The sequence below is a fragment of the Mastomys coucha genome, unplaced genomic scaffold, assembly GCF_008632895.1.
Source record: "Mastomys coucha isolate ucsf_1 unplaced genomic scaffold, UCSF_Mcou_1 pScaffold22, whole genome shotgun sequence".
Lineage (NCBI taxonomy): Eukaryota > Metazoa > Chordata > Mammalia > Rodentia > Muridae > Mastomys > Mastomys coucha.
This window is the reverse complement of record NW_022196905.1, coordinates 170,361,648-170,386,603: the sequence shown is the minus strand read 5'-3', so window position 1 is coordinate 170,386,603 and position 24,956 is coordinate 170,361,648. Positions and strand designations below refer to the sequence as shown.

At 41.4% G+C, this 24,956-nt stretch overlaps 1 protein-coding gene and 1 pseudogene across 10 annotated transcripts in view; both read left to right on the top strand.

Annotated features, from left to right (window-relative positions):
• Positions 1 to 24,956, top strand: part of Unc5d (unc-5 netrin receptor D) — a 533,275-nt gene that overhangs the window by 123,499 nt on the left and 384,820 nt on the right. The window lies entirely within an intron of this gene.
• On the top strand, positions 8,176 to 12,504 carry LOC116069099 (annotated as a pseudogene).

The window sequence follows — 24,956 nt, the reverse complement described above, 5'->3', positions numbered from 1 at the left end:
TCTCATTTTCTTCCATGGTATAAAGCAGTCTTAATGTGTTCTTGAACAGGCTTCCTATGTTTCATCTTATGTAAGTGAGTCGATAAGTGATGTTTTTAATTCCTTACGTAGAACTTAAGCCTCATACATGTTAAGCACATGGTTTGCTATTGAACTCTGCTCTGGCCCTTACGGTATTTTTATGTATTATTCTCTGTCTTCCCGTAGAAAATGAATGCGCCTAAGTGGTTTTTGTACTGCAGCATTGGTGGTAATAGTAACATATGGAAAGAATTTAAGTGTCTTCACGGGAGGGGTTTAATTGGCTATTGTTTATCCAAGGAAAAAAATGAGGTGCTATGTTGCTGTAAAGGAAAATAAGAGAACTCCTCACATGGAGATAATTCCAGCACACTGGAATCCATTTCATGTTTGTCGAAACATGAAAGAGTGCATGGCTCATTTGCAGTTTTGGAAAAAGACTTCAGCTGGAGCCTGTAATGTGCTTCTCATACTCCCCCTACCATTTTAAATGCCTGGCATTCTTGCTAAGAAGGGTTATCAGTAAAGACTCTCAGTCTGTAGGCTAATTGCCTTCATTGTAGAAATCACAGGTGGGATAACATGCACGAGTTAGAAGTCCAGGTGAGTGAGACAGGGGAATTGGAACTTCATAACCAATGTTGGCAGGGACCCTCTCTCCAGTTACCTGTCACTGGGAAGTGTGGACAAGAACATCATGAAGCAAATGTAGAATCCTGGTAAGTAGAGTTTACAGCTGTCACCTCTGTAGCACAGATCAGTGTAAGTCTAGTCCATGCCGAGCGAGCATTTCTGGGAAAAACAGATTTGGTGAACAGGTGACAGTGCAGGGACCCAGCTTTCTATGATAATTACTCCATGAAAGAACCTGTGGTTTGGGACAAAGAAACAGCATCAACTAATAGCGGGATCAAAATCTCTGGCGTATAATAAACAAAGCAATAATCAAAATGTCAAACCCAATTCCTGCCTTACATTGTTTCTTCAAACTATTAAGAATTTGGATGGAGTGTGAAAGAAAGTGGGAACAGAGCATGGCCAAATGTAGACACACTTAGAACTAAATTCCATTTTAATTAGCTAATTACCTATTGCAGTTTTCTAAATCTGACATGCCAGGGTGCCAGGGGGCAGCCAGGTGCTCATTCTCTTCTCACATTTTCCCTTTATACTTGCCCAGAAGAGGTGTTCTGAATTTCTTCCATGTATCCTGTGTTCACATCTCCCACATCCATGTCTCCTGCATATATGTCTCCTTCATCCATGTCTCCTGTATCCATGTCTTCTGCAGCCTTGTCTCCCACATCCATGTCTCCTGCATCCATGTTTCCTGTATCCACATCTCCTGCATATGTCTCCTTCACCCATGTCTCCTGTATCCATGTCTCCTCTATCCATACCCACGTCTCCTGTATCCATGTCTCCTGTATCAATATCCCTGTCTCCTGTATCCATGTCTCCTGTAACCATATCCATGTCTCCTGTATCCACGTCTCCTGCATCAATATTTCCTGAATCCCATATGTATTGGGACATGATCTTGCATTTACACTTTACTTGGATACACTGTTTCCAAAACTCCCTTTATTACACACATACACACACACACACACACCTTTTTGAAATGTGTTCAATATCTTGGTCTCAACCAAGATGTACTTTAACATGACATTTTCCTCTCAGTCATAAATATTGGTGAAAATTTTGTTTTGCATTTATTTTGTCACTGCATCCAGAATACAGTGTTTCATGTACCTCTGTATCTCTCTTTGTACCAGTTCTGTGAGAGCTTTAGGATGCAAAGGGTATGTCTATCTATTTATTATCACATGTAAGTAGCCTGGTATTAACCACCCAGAGTATTTGTGAGGTACATTGATTCACCAGCAACTCAGTGATTTTGGGTATTAGACAACAATGGACCCCTGGGTCCTCTTTCCTATAGTAATTTCACTGCCATGAATATGCTTGGAAATATATTGGAAAGCAGAGAAAGAAAAAATGGTATGCAACATCATTATCCTCATCTTTTAAGATACATTATATATTTTTCGTCATATGACAGACAACTTGATGAAAGGCCTAATTGCCTAACATTAGTGGAAATTATTTTTGTAGCTCATGTCATAATAGAGATTATTAGTGTAGCGTAGTCTTCTTTTGTATAACTCTAAGTAGGATAAGATTAATAAAATAATTTCAAATGTGTAGCTGTTTGACATGCCTGGAGTGGTTATAATGTGCCAAAGTGAGAAGTGCCTGTGGATCCCTTGACTTCTGATGGTGCGGCAGTCTGCCACAGAAGCCTGGAGACCCATGATGTCTGCCTCAGAGCAGGTTCCAGAGGATTTGGTGGGGAGTGTTTCTAAGAGGTTCCCCAAGCTTTTTTCTTCTCCCAGAAGTCCCTTTTCTAGAGCATAGCCTGTCGCCCTCTTTGCCTATAGAACAGAGTTGCTGGATTTTCACCCTTCCCTCCCTGGTCTGCTTATGTGTCCTTCCCATTAATTTCCCATTTCTTCTAGGATGGAAAGACTGAAAGAGAGAGAGGGGGAAGAGCAAGGAGATCTCAGATGTACCTTGTATCAATCTAGGACACTTGGTCCTTCCTGGGCTGCCTTGCTGGGGCATCAGAGTTGGCATGTGAGAATGCTCCTGACAGCTTCCTCCCAGGGGACTTACTTATAATTATTGGAAACATAATTGAACCATTGGACAGGCATTTCACAACCTTGAGACATCTAAAACATTTATTTTTTGTTTGTGAAATGGCTGCAAATAGGAAATATAAAAAGCATGGTTAAAAACTGAAAGAAAATCTTTCATTAATCAGAGACATTCATAATGCAAACCAGGCAGGAAGAGCGAATATTTGATGACAAGACTTTGAGCTACTTCAGAATCCTTGAAGATTACCACTATAGGCTCGGCTTGGCGGAGCTGTAGCTTGTTCTACCAAATGAGCCAACCCAGTTAATCATTCTGTCATGTGGAGTGGGAATGAACAAAAGGTTGCTAGTACATAGTCATTTGTGGTGCCCTTTGAGCCTGCCTTCTCCCTGCCTCGTTTGTTTCTCTCCTGTCTCCAAGCCTCTCTCCGCCCTTCCTTTTTAAATTTATTAGCAAGCCAGTTCCTCATAAAGTCTGCCCGTGAGCACAGGTATACTCCTACATTTGCTTTTATCCTGAGAGTGTAAATTATTTAAAAATACCTTTTTAACAAGTTAGCCTACAAAGGGATAGCTTTTGTTCTAGTTGGCTTTCTGCTGTATTTTAGGGGTGAAAAGCTTTTCTTTCTGCTTTTAGTTCCAGGTAACAGTTGACTGCCTATAGAAGTCAGGGAGGGGCCTCAGACTAAAACCTTGGAGGAATGTTTATTACCTGCTTGCTCACAAGGTCTTGTTCAGCTACCTTTCCTATACAGCACAGCCCTAGGGATAGCGCCTCCCACAGTAGGCTGGACCCTCTTGCATCAATGATCCATCAAGACCATCTCGGGGGCTATTGGGAGTTCTTCAATTGTTGTTTCCTCTTCCCAGGTGAGTTTGGGTTGTGTTAAGTTGACAATGAAAACTAACCAGCACAAAGTTCAGTATGACATTTCCAAACCTATCCAAACCTGCTTATATGTCTCTTTTTCCTACTGCACTCCCATCTCCACTGCCCCTTTTAAAATGTGTATACACATATATACACACACATACACATACACAAACAAACATATGTACATATATACACTAAGTTAGGTATGCGTGTGTAATGTGTGTGCATGTGTGTATGTGTGTCTTGACTACTTGGAAGAGTAAGTTCTCTCTTTCCATTATGTCATTTCCAGGGATCACATTCTGATTGACATGCTTGCATGCAAGCATCTCCATTATCTGTTGAGCCATCTGTCCAGCCCTGACCTCTGCTACTTTCTTACGGGTGGTCTTCTTTCATCAAAATAGTTCCCCCTCTTGCTTTCATGTTACACATATTGTATGATTGTCTCTCCCCCACATTTTTCTATCTTTTTAGATCTCTTCTGCTTCTCATGGTCCTCATTCCCCTTTCATATCACACACACACACACACACACACACACACACACTCACATGCACATGCATGCACATACACACACTTGTTCAAATGCACGTACATGCATGCACTTGTGCATGCACATACAGATTCTACTCTATGAATGAGACAAAATGTAACATTTGTCTTTTGACTCTGGCCTATTTTGCTTAGCATAATCACCTTCTGTTGCATCTATTTTTCTATAAATGTCATAATTTCATTGTCCTTCTTGGCTAAGTAAAATTTTATTGTGTGTAGGTACCACATGTTTTCTTTTATCAGTTCATGGAACAACCAGGAGACATTATGTCCAGTAAGTGACAATCCAAACATCTAGCAAGTCAAAAAAAATGTGACACAGTTATAAAAACAGGTTGTTTAGAGTTAAGCCATCACCATGGTGAATGTACTACTTTCTTCAATTAGAAATGCTGAAGAAAGAGAACAGAGAACATTTGTATTGGAGCATCTCATTCAGCTTATGTGTCAACATTTGCCATATGTAGTTTATTATTTATCCAATTTTTTTTAAACTTATTGTAGTTGATCTCTGATGAATTTAGCTTTTGCTGAGAACTTCCCCCTATGCTCCCTGCTAAAGACAAAGGCCTGCTATTTAAAAATCATGTATCATACTGTACATGTGAAATTCAATATGAAGTCATTTATATGAATTTAACATGAATTCAGATATTTAACATACATGTATATAATATTGATACTTATAGGTAATTATCTAATGTAATATATATATATTGCAATTTTAACGACATTTATATGTTGAATTCAGGACTTCCTAATGGGGTAATGTGTAGGTGTAGTCAAAATTCTGATCTTGAGCTACTAATCTCCAGATCTATAACATCATTAATTTTTGTTGTTAAAGCTACCCATTCTATATTATCTTTAACATTTGTGTATTATGTAGATATCATCACAGATAATATAATTTTATCCAACTTTAATCCTATTTTATTGGTGAATTTGAACTTGAGAATGGCAGCATTGGTCTAGGCAGGCTGTAATAAAATGATCTTGTCTCTTTTTTTTCTATTCTGCTCCCCTTCTTCCTTTGTTTGCTTGTTTGGTTGGTTGGTTGATTGGTTTGAGATACAGTTTTGTTATTTAACCATGCTTAACCTAGTATTGACTATGTAAGCCAAGGTAGCCCCAAACCCATGACCATCTTAGAGCTGGGATAACACACATGTCACTGTGCTTGGCTAGTCTAAGCTTTTGGTTTTTTTATTGAATATTTTATTTGTTTACATTTCAAATGTTATCCCCTTTCCTAGTTTCCCTCTGCAACCCCCCTATCCCATCCTCCCTTACCCTGCTTCCGTGAGGGTGCTCCCCAACCCATCTACCCATTCCTGCCTCACTGCCAAAGCATTCCTCTACACTGGAACATCAAGCCTTCACAGGACCAAGGTCCTCCCTTCCCATTGATGCCAGATAAAGCTGCTTCAGCTCCTTCAATCCGTCCTCTAACTCCTCCATTGGGGTCCCTGTTGGATGGTTGACTGTGAGCATCAGCTTCTATATTGGTCAGGGTCTGGTAGATCCTCTCAGGAGACAGCTATATTGGGCTCCTGTCAGCAAGCACTTCTTGGCATCTGCAATAGTGTCTGGGTTTGGTGTCTACATGTGTGATACATCCCCAGGTGGAACAGTCTCTGGATGGCTTTTCCTTCAGTCTCTTCTCTACTCTTTGTCCCCATATTTCCTTTAAACAGAAGCAATTCTGTGTTAAAATTTTCGAGATGGGTGGGTGACACCATCCCTCAACCAGTTGCCATGCCTAACCCATGGATATGGGTCATGACAGATTCTCCCTACCATTTGTGGCTAATGTCATCCCTGTGGAGAACTGGGAGGCTCTTGCTTTCTTGGCATCTGGGACTTTCTAGTTTAAGCTTTTTAACAGTTGAAAACAATTCAGGCTTCATACATTGTTGTCTCTGCATTCTCAACCTCAGCACAATACTAAGTGAAATAAAGAAAAGAAGGGAAATGGACTTATTCTCTGAATTATTTCATTGAAATTAACAAAACGATGCTCTTGTAAACAACCATATTTTGATGTCTGTGAAATAGATTCTGCTTATAAACCCACATCAAGGACTATGTTTGCAGTGTTGGGTGGGAAACACTGATGGGTAGAGAGCCTGTTGGTTGATGGTCCTTGTGTGAATGCTTCTCAGTGGTGCTGTGAAGGCCTTAGTCCATCTCATATCTCTATGGTCTCTAGTTCCTAGTAGTCCTGGAGTGTAGGTTTGGTAACTGGCTGTATCCACCCTCAGATGGATTGTTTGTAGGTTACTTTGTACTTCTGGTTTATTTTCTGTGTGTACAACTTCTCCTGAGATAGCACTAAAGATAGGTTGGAATGTTGGTAGGTTTTGCCCTTTTTGAATACATTTTCTTCTACATTTTTTCTCTAGAGAAGATGATAGCAAGAAGACTTATGTATCCTCAGCTATTGTTTGGTGAAGATTTCATTACAACTCCTCTCATGTGTTCCCTGGGTCTCAGACCATTTCCTGTTGCTCTAACTGGATGTGAAAACAGGCAGGCAATTTCTGAAGAACACTGGTTCCCTCTGTTCCTAGTTCTGGAGGCTCAGACACTCTTGTCTTTGCAGGGTTTTATGAGGGCTTCATGTCACATCCGTGCATGTCCTGGGCGTCGTGTGAAGACACAGAGCAGGTGTGTTCACACTGAGCTTTCTAACTTCTCTTGTAAAGATACTGAGGCAATCATGAAGGTCTTACTCTCAGGACCTCTTTAATAGCAATGATATTCTGAGCATCTTAGGTCTGAGCACCATGTGAAGGTAACCTGGAGGATTACATGTCAAGGTGAATCTTGAAGAAGACCAAGTCTGATAAGAGTGCTTTATGTACCATCATGTTAGTGGAATAAGGAAAATGTAGCCTGTCATCCATGTTATGTCAAGTTATGGTTTTCTCTGTTTCATTTTAATTTCTGTGTTTCTGCCCTTCCTCTAGCCCCCACATCTGGGGAGAATTAGAAATGACATTCCCTTTCTTTTCTTCATATTTCCTACCAGTGCAGGCTAGATTTTCCAGGAACTCTCTACATGTCATTTCCAAGAATCCTAACATATCTTTTGGGGAAATTACCTTGTCTCATTAAATTATATATGGGGTTACCATACCTTGAATGCAGTGAACTGAATCTCTGATGCTATTATAGAGTAGGCTCAGTGCCATGTGTTAAGTATGGCTACCCATTTCCAAGGAAAGAGCCCAAATAGGAGATGAGAAGAAGGTCTGTGTGCTGGGCCCCAGCATATGGAAGAACTAAAGGAAGGAAAAAAATAAGAGTTTGTAGTGACAGATGGATTTGAACCATATTTGGATCCGTTGAATACTTTTTAATATTTAATTTACAATGAATCTTTAATATAACATTTAACTAAGTCTTCTGTCATATTCTTTTGAAATGTATAAAGCCCTGTCAATGTAATTGTGTCTAGGAGATTTAATGGGAATATTGAGTGCTTAGAATTAAAACTGTTGTTGAAAAAAATATGGTAATTCTCTCAAGATTTTTATGGTTCACTTATATTTATTTGTGCTGTTTAGAATGGCGTATATATTTTTAACAGTCTGTCAGCTTTTTTATTTCCTGTTTTCTAGAACAAAATGGAATCAAATAATGAAAGTAACTTTAGCTATGGAAATGAAATGCACATGGTAGCTGCATATGGTACGAGCTCCAGCCTGCTGCTGATGTAAGAAGTTCCAACAGTTAGTCACAGTGCAAACAACCATGGGAGCAGCATGGTGGTGGCCACTTTCTTCTCAGAATAGATGAAATAAATGAGTTCACTAAGAGGGAAAACAACTTCTGGCTCTGTCCTAAGAGACTCAGAACTGGGCTTTGTAGAATGACTTATGATGTACTTGTTCAAACATTTCAAGCCAAGTTCATTTCTTAGTGTAATTTTAAGTGTAGGCTGAGAACATTGCACTGAAGATAGGTTCTTAGTTCTGCTCCTGTTGCTTTATAGTGGGATGGCTATCTTTAGCACCATTGCAGTGCCTAACTCGAGTAACCAAGATCAGAAAAAAAAAAAAATGTTAGTGTTCACACTTCTTTCCGAGTCTTATTAAATATTTCCTTTCCTCACACTTCATCATAATCTGCATTTTTGACATATGTTGGGCTGACATGATGCTTTTCAAACATTCAGAAGAGTGAAGGGACTGTTGAAGACATGCAAAAGTCATCGGGGCTTATGGATCAAAGCCAAGCCTTTGTCTAGTCAGCACCTGCTACAGGAGACAGCGACGTTGATGGAGGTCTGTGATTCAGGGTTTGTTAAGAGAAATTTGATCTGAGCGCTGGTGGTTTATGCATCCCTAGCTGTCACCACTTCAGACAGACGTTTCATTGGGAAAGCTATTGATTCCAGTCTTTATTCTACTCCACCCACCTTGTGAATTGTGATGTCTTCTTGCATAATCCTCCTATGGGGATTTTGTCCTTTTTTAGTTTTACTTGCTTCCTTCACTCTGTATAATGGTATTTTCATTGCAGGGTGGGTAATTAGCATTAAAGGCAATCCACAATATTTCTTGATGAGAATACAAGACTGGTCATTCTGGGGGGAAAAAAAGAAGATGATGATGAATAAAGAAGAATTTCCTGATTAGGTACATTGTGATGGAGTGATGACGATCTAATGTTATCTTCTCCTTGAATCTTTAATCTGAGCTTTGAACTGAGGCTAGCTATTTTATTTCATTTTTATCTACCGTCCTCATCATTTGATAATTACCTGTCAGGAGTTACTGATTTGACTCACCGTGAGTTTTTGGCACTCTATCCTAGATTAAAGATCTATGTTTGGGGGGTTACCATAGGGTTACCATAGGGTTGGTTTATCTACCACGAGTTATTCCTTCATATCTGAAACTGAAGCTAAAGAGTAGCAACATGAATGAAAACATGAATATACATTCTTGTGATTCCATAACTCAGAACTCTGAGACAGGTGGATATGTTTCAAAAATGTCTGGTTGTGGCATCATAGTAAGTTCTAGGTGCTATGTAAGTTCTGTGCTATGTATTGAGACCCTGTCTCTAAATAAAAACCAGGATTAAAATAGGATGAAAGGCTGGAAAAATGGCTTAGTGGTTAAGAGTACTGACTGCTCTTCCAGAGGACCTGACTTCAATTCCCAGCAACCACATGGTGGCTTACAACCTCTTCTGGCATGCAGGTATACATGCAGCTAGAATACATAAATCTTTCGAACGAGCAAGGCTGGGCTGAGAGGCAGTCTACTTTCTCTGTCGTTCTCTCTTTGCATGCGATGAGGAAACTGGTAGGCCTCCTGAGCAGCTCCTGCTGAATAATGCCAGAGAAACTCCCCAGTGCATCCAAGTTGAGATTAGACAGAGCCAAGGAGAGCATGGAGATGCTGCTGAAGTCAAGCAAGAAGAAAACTAAAAAAGAGAACCCAAAATCTAAGACCGAAGAAGCAACAGAAAGTGGAAGAGGCTGCTTCCTCCAAAGTGAAAGCAGTTAAAAAGGAAGGTCCTTCTGAAGATGATGTGGTTCCCTCTAAATCCAAGAAGGCCAAGAAGCAGGAGGAGACTCAAGATACTGCTGCTTCTAAAAGCAAAACCTCAAAGAAGAAAAAGGATGCCCTTGAGAAGAAAGCAGCCTCTGTTAAAAACAAAGAGATTAAAAACCGGGGAACCTTCTGAAGAAGAGGCAGAAGCTCCTAAACTCAAGAAGATGAGGAAATGGAAGGAGGCAAATGAAGACATGGGAGAGAAAAGCCCCAGGCTGAAGAATGGACTCCCATTCCAACTCCAGTGAAGCTCCTGGTAAAGAAAGTAGTAGTGAGACAGAAAAGGAAATAAATACCCGTGGCTCAGAAAGAAGGAGCTTTCTCTTAATTTTCCCATATCTGAAGAGACTGTCAAGCTGCTCAAAGGTCACAGGGTGAACTTCCTGTTTCCTATGCAATCCAAAGCATTCCACCATGTGTATAGGCACAGATAGGACCTGGGAAGACATTCTCCTTTGCCATCCCTTTGAGAAATTTCAAGATGGGCTAAAAGAGAGGAAAAGAAGCTGAGCCCCTCAGGTGCTAGTCCTGCACCTACAAGAGAATTAGCAAACCAAGTGACCAAAGACCTCAGTGACATCACCAAAAAGCTATCAGTAGCTTTTTTTTTTTCTTTTTTTTTTTTTAATGGTGGAAATCCCTACAGTGGTCAAATTGAAGGTCAAATTGAATGATTGCAGAGTGGGATTGATATCCTGGTTGGAACCTGAAGTCGTATTAAAGACCACTTGCAGAATGGCAAGCTAGATCTTAAACTTAAATATGTTGTCCTGGGTGAAGTTGACCAGATGTTGGGTATGGGTTTTGATGATCAAGTAGAAGAAATTTTATGTGTGGCATACAGGAAAGATTCTGAAGACAACCCCCAAACATTGCTTTTCTCTGCAACTTGCCCTCATTGGGCATTTGATGTTGCTAAGAAATACATGAAATCTACTTATGAACAGGTGGACCTGATTGGTAAAAAGACTCACAAAGCAGCTATAACTGTGGAGCACCTGGCGACTAAGTGTCACTTAAGTGTCACTGGACAGAGAGGGCCTTGGTGTTTGGGGATATGATCCTAGTATGCAGTGGACATCAAGGGCACACAATCATCTTCTATGAAATCAAGAAGGATGCCCAGTCCTTATGCAGCGACATTCTACAGAAGCAAAGGGAAATCACCCTGAAAGGTTTCCAAAATGGCAATTATGGAGTTTTGGTGGCAACCCAGTACTTCTGCCTGTGGGTTGACTTGGTTGTTCAGCATGGTCCACCAAAGGATGTGGAGTCTTACATTCATTGTTCAGGGCAGACAGGCAGAGCTGGAAGGACAGGGGTTTGCACCTGTTTTTTATCAGCACAAAGAAGAGTATCAGTTAGCACAAGTGGAGCAGAAAGTGGGAATTAAATTTAAACGGATAGGTGTTCCTTTCCCAACTGAAGTAATAAAAGCCTCCTCCAGCAAAGAAGCCATCAGCCTTTTGGATTCTGTGCCTCCCGCTGCCGTTGACCATTTCAAGCAGTCAGCTGGGGACCTGATTGAGGAGAGCTGTAGAGGCTCTGGCACATCACATCTCAGGGGCCACATCAACTCCCAAGCAGGCTTTATGACCATGACCCTGCCGTGCTCTACTGAGATGCCCATCATGAGTTATCTGGAAAGAACCTAAGGAGCAGCTGGGTGAGAGAGCATCTATGCCAAAGTGAAGAGAATGGTCTTCCTCAAAGGAACACTGGGGATTTGTTTTGATGTCCACACTGAAGCAGTCACAGACATACAGGAAGAGTGACATGATTTGAGATGCTGGCAGCTCACTGTGGCCACTGAGAATCCAGAGCTGGAAGGATACCTAGGCAGCAGGCATAAGCAGGATAGCAGCTGTGGTGCTTTCAGAGGACGGCAGGGTGGAAGCAGGAACTTCTGAGGACAGGGCCAGGGCCAGCTAGGAGGAAGTAGAAACTTCAGAGGACAGAGACCAGGAGGTGGCAACCAAAGTGACAGATCTCCAAACAAAGCCCAGAAGCAGGGTTTTAGTAAAGCATTTGGTCAGTGAGTAGAGGCCAGAAGGAACGGTTTCGATGTGGACCGCAGGGCCTGTCCTGCTGTCAAAGCCCCCCAGTGCTTCCTTGCATTTTTATCATTTTTCACCCCACTGCATGCTGGGAGAGGCTTCTGAACTCTCCGACTAATCATCGTAAACTGTCTTCATTTTGAAAGTGGATAGGAATTCATTGCATCATTTTCCAACATACCTCTAGATTTACAAAGTAAAACCCACCATGGATATGCCCCCCCCAAATAAAATTAAAATAAAGTAGGAAAAATAAAAAAAATAAAGAATGAAACCTCAGTTTCTTAATGGGTCAAATGATGAGATTATTCACAATAGTTTGAGAGGTAGCCTCATTGGCCAACCTACTGAGGGCTAGCAGCCTAGGTTGTTCTGGGATGGGGCTTGTTTGATTGACAGTTCATATAAATAGACTCATTCGTGATGCCCAGTCCACGCCATTCCTACACACTGACTAAGTATAATGCAATGCCCTGCCTTCTTTCTTCAGTGTCCTCCACAGGTAAAATAAGATAAATTCATCAGGGCCCAGCCCATGCTGCTGGAAGGGCATTGGGTGTCAGTGCTACATCTCAATACGGTTTAGCTTTTTAAACAAATAAGTATGGAAGGGCATCGGGTGTCAGTGCTACATCTCAATACAGTTTAGCTTTTTAAACAAATAAGTAAGAAGTGAAACAGATTGTGAGTTATTGGTGCCCCACTGCTGGGTGACATTACTGCACCATGTGGTGCTTACTGAACGATTTCAGACACACCAGGAGATGTTACCCATGCCACATTCAGTAGAGATTCCCTTTAAAAATACATGTAGCAATAAAACAAGACTTATTTATCCTCCTCTTCTCCTGTCAGACCTATTCGCTTAACACAGGAGAATAGCTAATAAGTACCACATAATAGGCTGTGTGCTCGTGCACTGGGACATGTACAAGAACTGGTGAAGGTTTAATTATTGTCTCTGGTGCAATAAAGGAGGCAATTCATGCAGCCAAGGAAGCCCTTGTTAGAGCGGATGATATCATCATTTTGATACCAGCAATGCATTTAGGATTGACTTCACTGGAGAAGTGCAGAGAACTGAGACTCGTATCAGAATCAGCTCTGTGTGGTTGTTCTGAATTTGAAAGTTGAAGCCTTACAGTCTATAAACTTAGGTCTATAAACTAATCTTCACATCTTTATATGATTTTTATTTTCTGAAATGGATTATGTCTTAGTCAGGGTTTCTATTCCTGCACAAACATCATGACCAAGAAGCAAATTGGGGAGGAAAGAGTTTATTAACCTTACACTTCCACCCTGCTGTTCATCACCCAAGGAAGTTAGGACTGGAACTAAAGCAGGTCAGGAATCAGGAGCTGATGCAGAGGCCATAGAGGGATTTTACTTACTGGCTTGCTTCCCCTTGCTTGCTCAGCCTTCTTTCTTATAGAACCCAGGACTTCCAGCCCAGGGATGGCACCACCCACAATGGGCCCTGCCACACTTGATCACTAATTGAGAAAATGCCTTACAGCTGGATCTCATGGAGGCATTTCCTCAAGGGAGGTTCCTTTCTCTGTGATAACTCCAGCTTAGTTGGGAATCATTTTTCCCTTTGGGGAGATTTAAGAGCATAGGGGATTTAAAGAGCTTTCTTTCTCTTTTTTCTTCCTTCCCTCCTTTCTTCCTTCCTTCCTTCCTTCCCTCCTTTCTTTCTTAAATAAATGTATTTGTTTTAAAAAAAATACCATGAGCTTTGTAGAGAGTCAGGTGAATTTGGGAGTAACATACCAGTAGTTTTATGTGCACCCTAAATGTGTGTATTGATGATACTACATTTCAGTTGTAGAAATTACCACTGAATCGTGGCCTTGCTTTTAACCAGAAATAGTTCTTTTATTGCCAGAAGTAATTCACTTCAATGATGGCAGAAAGTACATGTTTTCTAATAGAGTTTGTCTGGTGTTCCCAGCCTTATGTCCAAAGATGATGATGTGATGTTAGAAGCCTAAAGTTGTACTGGTTAAACGAAGGTGAAAGAAAGGAAATGGAAACTGTTCTTTATTTCAAAAATGTGTTTTGCAACAAGGGTGAAAATTAGTATAAAAATGTCTTTTCATGGATCAGAAAGATATGGTGTCGGTGGTATAGAATGCTCAGTCTAGGCTTACACAGAAGGGTTATGTATATTGATCTGCATCGGGCTCATAGAGCATCTTACAAGCCACTTTCATGTCTTATGTCAACTATAGCTGTGACTCCAAATGCTTATTTGCTTCTCTCTAAAAAGAGACACTAAATTCTCATTTTGAGTAAGCCTAGCCTTCCTTCAGTTCTTGAAGAGCTGCAGATAGATGTCTGGGTCTTCCTTGTTTCAGACCCCATATGGAGGAAGTTGAGTTGACAGCAAGTTCAAATATCTCAGATGTATTTTTATTTCACGTGTATAAATATTTTGCCTGCATATATGTTATGTGTACCATATACATGCTTAGAGCTGGTGAAGGTCAAAAGAGAGCGTCGGTGCTGGAATAACTGAAGCTATAGATTGGCAAGAGGCACACATGATCTGGAAATCAGACCCAGGTCATGTGACCTTGAACACTTAACTGTCCCTCTAGCCCTACTTCTGACATTATTTAATAACCAACTTGATTTCTTTCTTTCTTTTTTTTTTAAAGGGCATTACAAAGGTTGTGTAATAGATTGTAAACTAAAAGCTCAGTTTTGTCTAGGAGTTTTGAGTCTTCTTCAACCTTAAATGATGAGGATCAAAGCCAGGGCCTTGTGATTGACGAGCAAATGTTCTGCTCCTAGCCTAAATCGCCAACCCAAAGACTTGGTTTTAATGAGTAAGTCATGCGAGGGACTGACGATGCAGCTTAGCTGTTATTAGCTTTGGCTGCTTCTCTATAAAACCATAGGTCTCTTCCCAGCACCACATGTCAGTTAACAACCATCTGTTAATTCCAGTTCCAAAGAATCTGTAGCCCTCTTTGGGCTTCTATGGCAAGCCCTTGCTGTACAGACAAACATGCAGTTGAAACACCCATATACTTAACAATAAATGTATTTAACTGGCAGATTAGTATTTTTTATTTTTATTTTTTATATATACCTGAGCCTCCCTGGAAGAATGAAGATTCTTATTAGAAGGAGGCAAATGTTAAGTTTACCAGGTTTTTTTTTTTTAAATCTCTTATCCACAGAGAGTTGAGGGGGATTTTCTCTGTAGAAGTCTTTGCATACAGGAATCATAAAGTATTTGAAGCAAAAAGATTTGTTAGCAACACTCTGTTAACAGGGCCAACAGATGACTGAGGCAACAAAATATGCCTTTCTGGTATTTCACACCTTGTATCTGTCATATTTGCTGGTGCTGGGGCAGAAGCTTCATGACAAGATCCACATGTGGAAATCAGAACTGGCTAATGCACCTAATTAACAAAGCAGAAAACACATACACCAAAAAGCAAACCTAAGTTACATACAATGATGGCAGACCAATCCTCATATCACAGCAACAACAACAAATAAGATTAATGACATTGGCTTTACAATCTATATTTAATTTTAACAGTAGAAGTCTATCTAGTAGAAATCACAAGCATTTTACAGAAAGCAATGGAATAAATAAAGATCATTGAGAATTTTACTCTGTAATCCAAACTATTGATTCAGCTAAATTCTGCGAAGTTGGCATTTCTTAAAGCTGAAGAGGAATTGCTGGGCAATTGGATGTTTTCCATTAGCTCAATTGTGGTTTTGAAGAGAAGAATTAGATTTTTATTCCTTGAAAAATGGAGGAACCCAAGGCAATATTTCGGAATCCCAAATGCAAATCATGTTTAGATTTGCCTTCAGCGGTACAATCCCTGGTCTCTAAGTACCTCCTTTTACTCTCCTAACTCTTGATTCAAGAAGGAAATCTGAGATGTTTCAGGAAGATGGCTTGCTCTTATCATACTCTGTACCTCATTGTGCAGCAAAATTGTGACATCATGCATTTTTGAGCACATACAATAGCTTGCCACCTTCTATTGGAAGTAAAGCTAGGCAGTGGTGGTGCACGCCTTTAATCCTAGCACTTGGGAGGCAGAGGCAGGCATATTTCTGAGTTCAAGGCCAGCCTGGTCTACTGAGTGAGTTCCAGGACAGCCAGGGCTAGACAGAGAAACCCTGTCTCGAAAAACAAACAAACAAACAATCTCTCCAGGTAGTTTAGCATCCTGTCACGTCATCGTAGCAGCCCAGTGCCCAGCAGTTCTATGTGTGTGGTTGTCGGGAGCACTGCTGACCTTCGTCACCAAAGCGTTTTCAAGAATGCCACATCCTTTTGGGTGCAGCAGCCTCTTGTCTGTATTATAGGCCTGAGACTTACTGGGGGGGGTTGGGAGGAGTGGCTGTGTCCTTGCTGTGACAGCACAGGCCTCTAGTCTGCATTTGTTACCTCCCAGAAGCCCAGGCCTGGCTGAGCAGGGCTTCCAGTAGGTCACAGCAGGTGGCACAGGGGCAGAGTGAGGATTTGTGTCCCTGCAGGTCCCAGGTTTGTGGTTATTAAAGCAGGGTGTCTCAGTAATTGAAGCTCAGAGGGAAAGCTCACCATGCCACCTTCCAGTCTGCTGACCCAAGCTTCCTACTGAGCAGCTTGGGAATATATTAGCAACCAGCCACCAGACTGCAGGGCCAGCATGATTCCCTTTGATTCCTCTGCCCTTGTAACTCTGGTTTCTCTGTGTTTACATAGAAAGGCGGTGATAGGTATCAGAGCGAACTCTGAGTGAAGCAGAGGGAAGGCTGTTATAACGTGTGCAGACAGCTGGGATCCTGTGACACCTCAGGTCACTTTCTGTAGACCTGAGCAAAGCAGCTGCATGTGGGCTTTTGAAAGGTGCTTTTCAGAATTGCTTGATGGTTGTTGAGTTCACAGCTTCCCGAGCGAGTGAGAGTGGGGTACATAATAGTTGGGTGCACATTTTTTGCTTTTGTATTTAGGGATTTATCTTTTATCCTTCCTACATTACATATTTTGAAAGTCATCTGGGACCTTTGCTGACTTTGCATTTCTCTTTTTGGTACCCAGTGATTGACTCGTGACGCATCCCTCACTTCCTGCCCATCTGTAAAACAAACCCTTTTGTGTTTTTCAAAACTGTCCCGAGAGGAGTTTTTAGGATATTTTTCTTGTTGGAGAGAAAGACCATGGCCATATAGCAAGTATGGGAGAAAAAGATTTCTTCAGCTTATAATTCCACACTGCTGTTCATCACCAAATTAAGTAAGGGCAGGAAATCAAGCAAGACAGGAACAGGGGAGAAGGAGCTGACGCAGAGGCCACGGGAGGGCGCTGTTTATTGGCTTTCTGTCTCTGGCTTGTTCAGCCTGCCTTCTTATAAAATCCAAGATCACCAAACCATGGATAGAACCACCCATAGTGGACTAGGCATCTCCCCATCAGTCACTAACTATGAAAATGCATTACAGCCAGATCTTATGAAGGTGTTTTCTCGAGGCTACTTCCTGTCTGATGACTCTCGCCTGTGTCAAGTTGACATAAAACCAGCTCTTACAAAGGGGACGCATGTGAGCTTACAGCTTACTTATCTGCTTGCCTGCGATGTGCAGTTTTTTTCTGACAGCTCTGTTGACAGTATACTGTATATAGTACTTAAATGAGTTTTGTTTTTGTTTTGTTTTTTTTTTTTAATTCAAAGAACTGTATGCACTTTTGTTGGTTTGTTTTGATTTTGGTGTTGTTTTTTGCCAAAAGAGTAGCATTTCTGTGGTGTCTCAGTTTTCATCTGGTATCCACCTCCAATCATGTTTTGGGTATTTAACCAGAGCGGCCAACCTCCTTATATGAGTTCCAAGGGAAGCCAAAGAATCTTATAAGAAGTCTGCCTAGTTTTGAAGCATCAGACCCGCTTTCCGAGCGACCCCAGTCTTGACTGCTTCCCACAAAGCTGAAGCAGAGGCTGTTGACCTCAGCCATCTCTAGCCAGGGCTTTGGGTACTGTTCGTCATAGGGGTATGATACCCATCCATGGCTGTGAACTAGGTTGTTTTTTGGGCTTCCCAATGGAGACGGACTCCAATGTGCGACCTTGAATATTAATCTAAATTGATACCCTGAGGCTTAGCCGGTTGTTGTTCCTATATTCAAGATGGACTGCCTGTGTTTTTCCTATCCCCCATGTGGAATATCTCCCACTGGAAGTGTGAATTTTCTCATCTTCAAGCTGTTTGGACTACAGTGCATCATGTCCATTCTTTGGCTGCACTTGCCTGATCCTCTCCTGTTCTCTCATTTTCCCATTCTACTGGAGAGTATGTGAATAACCAGGACATGGGGTAGGTACTATCTATTCCACACCTGGGTTGTAAAGGCACTGGGGAGAAAATAGGTTCAGAGGCAGGCAGAATGAGGAGCAAACAGGTGTGTTCAGGAATTGTCATGCAGAGGGGTGATTTCCTCAGCAATCCTAATTATTGCCTTCTCATTACACTTTATTTGCACCAATGGAAAAGAAAAGGCACCTTCTCTGGTTTTTGCAGGTGCAGATTCTGATTTGGTTCAGTGGGTGCCCTTGATTAGCTGAAGAGCACTAGAAGGATAGCAGGAAATGCTATGGTCTTATATTTAGAGCTCCTTACAAGTCCAAGGTGGAGGTTCATGTTGATTTCCTATAGTGTTGATGGGATAAATGGGAATAATAACAGTAGAAGTGGCCGTCTCCTGAAGTGGAGACAGATTAAAAGTCATCTCATTTGGGCCTGTTTCTTTGAATAGTGATCTTTCTTGATTTGTCCTTGAGAGGTCATAGAGTGATTCAGGAGGGGTCCCCCTCCCCCAGCATTCTTTCCCTTCACTCTGACTCTGAAAATTATTTAGTAGTATCTCAGCTCTCTTCTTACCTATCTAATGAGTCCAACCAACCATGATCTTTTCCCTCTTTGTATAAATGGTATGGCAGCCTTACTTCTATCCCCCAAGATGGAGGTCTTCATTTCATACTTTTTCTTCAAACCTAAAAATGAAGTTACTAAATCTAAATCTAATTGATCTTTTTTTTTAAAACCTAATTGACCTTATCTGATCGGATCTACCACTGTCACTTCTCCTCTCCCCTCCTTTATCTTCATGTTCTTGGCATTTGACTTTAGTTCTTTATGATCCCTTCACTAGAACAACTGCATTTGTGTTTGCTTTACTCTCAAGACTAGCTCAGAATTCCCCAACTAGACCCATCTATGGGGAGCCTCTGTTTCTAAGGTCCCTACCTTAAGTCTCCCAGGACTGTGATATCTGAGAGTGGAGGCTAAGATTTTTTTGCTGGAGAAAAAGTAAGATTATAGTCATATCTAGTTCTCAAACAGCATGAAGAACAACAAAGGGAATATGAAATATTGTACAGTTTGGCTGTCCTGAGTATTTATTTGAACAAAATCTATTCTAATTTAAGACTGGTTTTCTACACATGCAGAAACACAGACACAGTCACACACATAGTCACACACACACACACACACGCGCGTGCGCGCGCACACACACACACACAGACACACACACACATATGTCTTTATATTACCTAAAATCATATGTCCTCTCATGGCATTTTATGCAACAGCAGACTGCACACAGCAATGGTCTTATATCCACATTTTGTTTGGTGAGGTTATAGCCATCTATATGCATCTAAGCATATTCTGTGGCACTGGCCCAGTGACAATTACTTAATGCTATATTTCTCATGAGGAATCAGTTAAGCCAGCCATGTTGTTTTAGTTTCTGAAGCAGATATAGCACATTCTATAGAAAGGACTCTGAAGAACAGAACTGTACTTTTCACACATTGGGGGCCTGGATGGCTAGTGGCGGTGCTTGACTATCACAATGGCCACTCTTCTGAGGTTCTTCACTTGCAGATACCCCACTACTGCTGTGTGCATATGGCCTCCACTCTGTGTCAATGAAAGGAAGGTGCCAGGATGGAAGGAATGGATTCAAGTCAGTAGAAGAGGAAGAGAGAGGAAAAGGAAGGAATAGATGAAAGAAGGAGATCAAGTGAGACCTCTGGTGTCTTTCAAAAGTACAATCCCTGTTCTGAAGGGCTGGCCCAATGCCTTCATCGCCTTAATGGCTCCAAGTGCCCCACATGTTTATCCTTTCCCATGGGATATTAGGGCATAGCCACTGAGTCCCTGACATGTGATACCATATGTAATAAATAAACCGTGTGTGTGTGTGTGTGTGTGTGCGTGTATGTGTGAGTGTGTATGTGTGTGTGTGAGTGTGTGTGTGTGAGTGTGTGTGAGTGTGTGTGTGTGTGTGTATGTGTGAGTGAGTATGTGTGTGTGTTAGGATTAATTACGTGATTAAAAACATGATTTTTCCTTTATGTTTGAAGGAGTAGCCTATCTATAAGAGACATGATTTTTCACAGAAGGGCTGAGACTTTGCAGGAGAGTTGTTTGGGGGTGTGACTTCTAAAACATACACTTTACACTTTTGTGCTGTTTAGCTCTTAGCTTCCATACACAAAGTTGAAGATGATTCTTTTTTTTATTTTATTTATTTTATGTGTATGAGTACACTGTAGCTGTACAGATGGCCATGAGCCATCATGCGTGTGGCTGCTGGGAATTGAACTCGGGACCTGTGCCAGCCCCACTTGCTCCAGCCCGCTCGCTCCTTTAGCTGTCTTCAGACACACGAGAAGAGGGCATCAGATCTCATTAAGGGTGGTTGTGAGCCACCATGTGGTTGCTGGGATCCGAACTCAGGACCTTCGGAATAGCAGTCAGTGCTCTTACCCACTGAGACATCTCATCAGCCCTGAAGATGATTCTTAATTGAACTTGCACTCTTAAAGCAGAGAGAGCAAAGCTAGTATAAAACTATGAACTAGGTGATAGATGAAGATCTTGGCTTTTATGGTTAGCAATGGTATATGCTGAGAATTAAAGCAGTGTTTAATTCATCAGTGTGCAGTATTCCTGAACTGATCTTGGTCATGCAGTAGAGTCATGGTCCTTAAGCCCATAGCAGATTTTATGTCCACTTTAGAAAGAAACCCTAATGATGAAGTGATTTGTCTTACATCACACATCACAGAGTCTGGATTTTCTTCTTTGGCTCATGGCTCTAAATGTTACCTTCTCATTGACCAGAGATGTTCACTGAATGGTGAAGAGAATGAAGGAATTGCACTAAATCTTTTGGATAGATGCAAAAGGGTGTGTGTGTGTGTGTGTGTGTGTGTGTGTGTGTATGTGTGTGCATACGAGCATATGCATGCATGTGTGTTCACATGTGTGTGCACATGTGTGCATATGCATTTGTGTGTGTGCATGGGTGTATGTTTGTTCATGCCTGTGTGTGCATGTGTGCATAAATGCATGTATGTGTGTGTAATCATCTTTCATGAAGAAGTATTGATGTAGTGAAATGCATCAGACAGTCAAATGTGTGTGATAACTGACATTAAAAATCAGCCTCTTAACTCTTCCAAATGAATGGAAATGAAAATGCCTTGGAATTTGAATGAGATCCATGCAGGTCAACTGGGACGACCGAGGAAGATTTTATGGAGCAAATGACACTTAAAATTTTGCCTTTAGAGTCCAAATAATTTATCTTGTTCTTTTTACCCCTACCTCGTCCACGGCCTGGATGCTAGATGATTTATAATGAGAATCTTGCTTGGAGAGGCATGCACTGGCTGTGTTAACAGAAGCCTTCGAGTACTGTATCACCCAGGTCCCTGACTCAGGGACTTATGCTTCCTGAGAGCCAGATATAATCACAGATAGAATCCACTGTACAGCCTTCTGCAGGACTCAGCTGTGGGCTGTGATTACATGTTTTAACTATTCTTACTTAGTGAGTAATTCAATTCCAGGGAAGATGATCTACATTCTTTTAAGTTTCATTAAGTAGTCATTAGGAAGCCTAATCTCATGCATCTTTGTTTTTCCAATCCGAAGCCCTGCCATTACTTTAGATGGCACTTATTAAAATTTCAGCCCTGCCAAGCCACTGCAGCATGAGGAATTATGAAGTTCTGCTTCCTTTGCTTTTAAGTATAAGGTCTCTGTCATGACACATGTGTGGCCCCATGCTTTGCACATCTGCCTGCACTGTCATCGCGGTGAAGCACGTGATGGCTGACGTGAGCATTGCAATGGTTTGAAAGAGTTCATCTGTGTCTTGGAACTGCAAAACCAGCCTTGCTATTGTGCAAATGCATTTGTAAGGAACAGGTGTTTGCAACTCTTGGCCCGATAGACCCAGCACACAGCAGTCTCAATGACCTTGAGGGGTCCTTATGATTCTCTGAAGATGGAGATACAAACCTGTCGAGATGAACTGAAAGGCATTTCAAGAGCTAGAGTTGGAGGCTCTGTGTTGTCCTATTCAGTAGCTGGTGGCAGGTTTTGACATGGAACTCAAGCCCCACAGCGGCCTTTCTTAGGTGTCTGTGATATCCTTAGATATCACAGAAAAAGAAAGGATATTAAGGCTTGCCTCAAGTCACTGTTCCTGCGTGAAAAACTCAGCTCCTTCAGGGCCTTCAGCTTACCCAATAGTGATTAGCAATGCCCCTTTTATACTTCTTATATGTAAAACAATGTTTTCCTTTTGACAATTTCAGATTTTAAAGATATATTGTTTATTTTTAAAATATACTTTTTCTCTGACCGTAAAATTTACTGGTTAAAGTACTTTGTCTTTTGTATTGTCTTGAGACCCAATTCAATATTTTATTGGCCATGCATTACAGAGCTTTCTATGAAAGGCAAAGACGATGCTTGTTTTGGAGATGTATGGCGTGTGGTCTGTACTAAGCTCCAACAGCAACTAGGAAGGGAGTTCTCAGCTTCTGGTTTGCACACTGCTGGTTTATAGAGCCAGTGGGTTGGAGAGGTTCCTGGCAACGCTTGCCTGAGAACCTTCCTTTGATGCTTCTGGGAAAGCATTGTCTTTCCCTTTTACATTCTTTATCACAGTTACTTCTCTACCTTGTAGCTAACGCCAGGATTTCTGGAAAACAGTTCTCTATTTTTAACTGAATGTTCCAAGAATTCTGCATACAGGCTTAGCAAACATCACATGTTGAATGTTGTCTTTCTTATGCCATTTCTTCATCATCAGGAACCTTCATTGCAGTAGAGATATTTGTTAAATATTGTGCAGCAAACCACCATGGGTGAAGCAACAGTCCAAGCCAGGTGTGCGAGCAAACACACACATACACACACACAGACACACAACACACACACACACACACACATACACACACACAGACACAACACACACACAGACACACACAACATACACACACATACACACACACAGACACACACAAAACACACACATACACACATTCACACACACAGACACACACAACACACACACACAGACACACACGCACGTGAGCGCAAACACACACACACACATTCACATACACACAGACACACACACAGACACATACACCACACACACACATGCACACACAGACACACACAACACACACCCACGCACGCACACACACACACACACACATACATACTCATACTCACATATACATGCCCAAGCCAGGTGTGCGAGCACACACACTTACACACACACACAGACACATGCAACACACACACGCGTGCACGCGCACACATACACACAGACACACATAGACACACACAACACACACACGCGTGTGCGTGCACACACACATACACACACACAGACACACACAACACACACATACATACACACACATATACACATACACATACACACACACACATGCCCAAGCCAGGTGTACGAGCGCACACATATGCACACACACAGACACACACAACACACACATATATACACACACAGACACACACAACACACACACACTCACACACACACAAGCCAGGTGCATGCACACACACACACATACACACATACAAAGTCTTGCATGTGTGTACATACATTTGTGTTTGTTCATTTGTCTTTATTTAGTTATTATGGTACTGTCCACAGGCTAGCTAAGTGTGTTTGTTACATTGTCCTATGTCCTCTTTATTTTGGGGACAGTGTAGTTTTCACTGTTATATACCATTTTACTTTTCATTATATGTCTCAGACAAGTGTTCCAGTTAGATACCCTTGGTCATATAATATGGTAATAAGATCCCATCATGCCCTGAAGATGTCAGCGTTACAGTGATGGAATAAAAGTGAGAAGTGTAACCAGAATCAGATAATTATACATCCATTGTTTAATAAACAATTGATTTAAGATCTGAACGTCTTCTAGGAAAAAACGATCATCCTTCAGAGGCTTAAAAGATGCCTGGGAGGAAGAGCCCTACAGTTGTGGTAAATAACATGGATTTTAAAAAGCACAATAAGAATGAGTGTATGGTCTGTGCTTGCACAGGAGAAGTGATGGAGAAGAGGTAAGATGTGGTGGCTGCAGATTAACACTTTGCTTTATTTATGGTCTTTTATTTAGTGTTGAAATGCCCTGGTTTCCTTATTAACAAAGGCACACCTGTCACATGCATGTTATCTGTGATCATGGAAAAATGATGACAAGAGCACAGTACTATGGTCTTTGAAAATAATTAATTAGCTTTATTTCCCAGGGACTGGAAGGGGTTGTGCACACAGACAAACGCTCAGTGAACACACAGCTTAATGCTATAAATGTGGATGTCCATAAATGTAGACATTCAAGCATGTCATGTCACTTATGTGTCTTCCTATTATCCTTGTTCTACTGGGAAGTCCGTTGTAACTTCACTATCCCCTTTGTCAGAGTCAGCTCCTGAAGCAGCTGTCTGGTTTTCATCTGGGTAGTAGGAAATGTTTCTGCATGTCCCCTTAACATTTTCTACTAGTTCATAACCTGCAAAGCTCTTAATCAAAGTTAGAGATGGTGGGAGCTACCCAAACCTCAACTGGAACAAAGAACTGAAACAGGCAACCTGACCCACATTCCAACACTCTGCTTAATAATGGCCAGATAATAGTTTCTGTGTTGTTTGTTTGTTTGTTTTTCATGTTTACATTGTCAGAGTGAAGGAAAATATCGGCCCTGTAGAAGGAGACTTAGGTCCCTAGTGTAATGTTCCCTGGCATAGTATGACCCAAGGTTTGTTATTTCAGGACAAAGCATAGCATTCTGGCAACAGTATGGGGAGATTCACATGGGCAGGCTTTGGAAAGAAA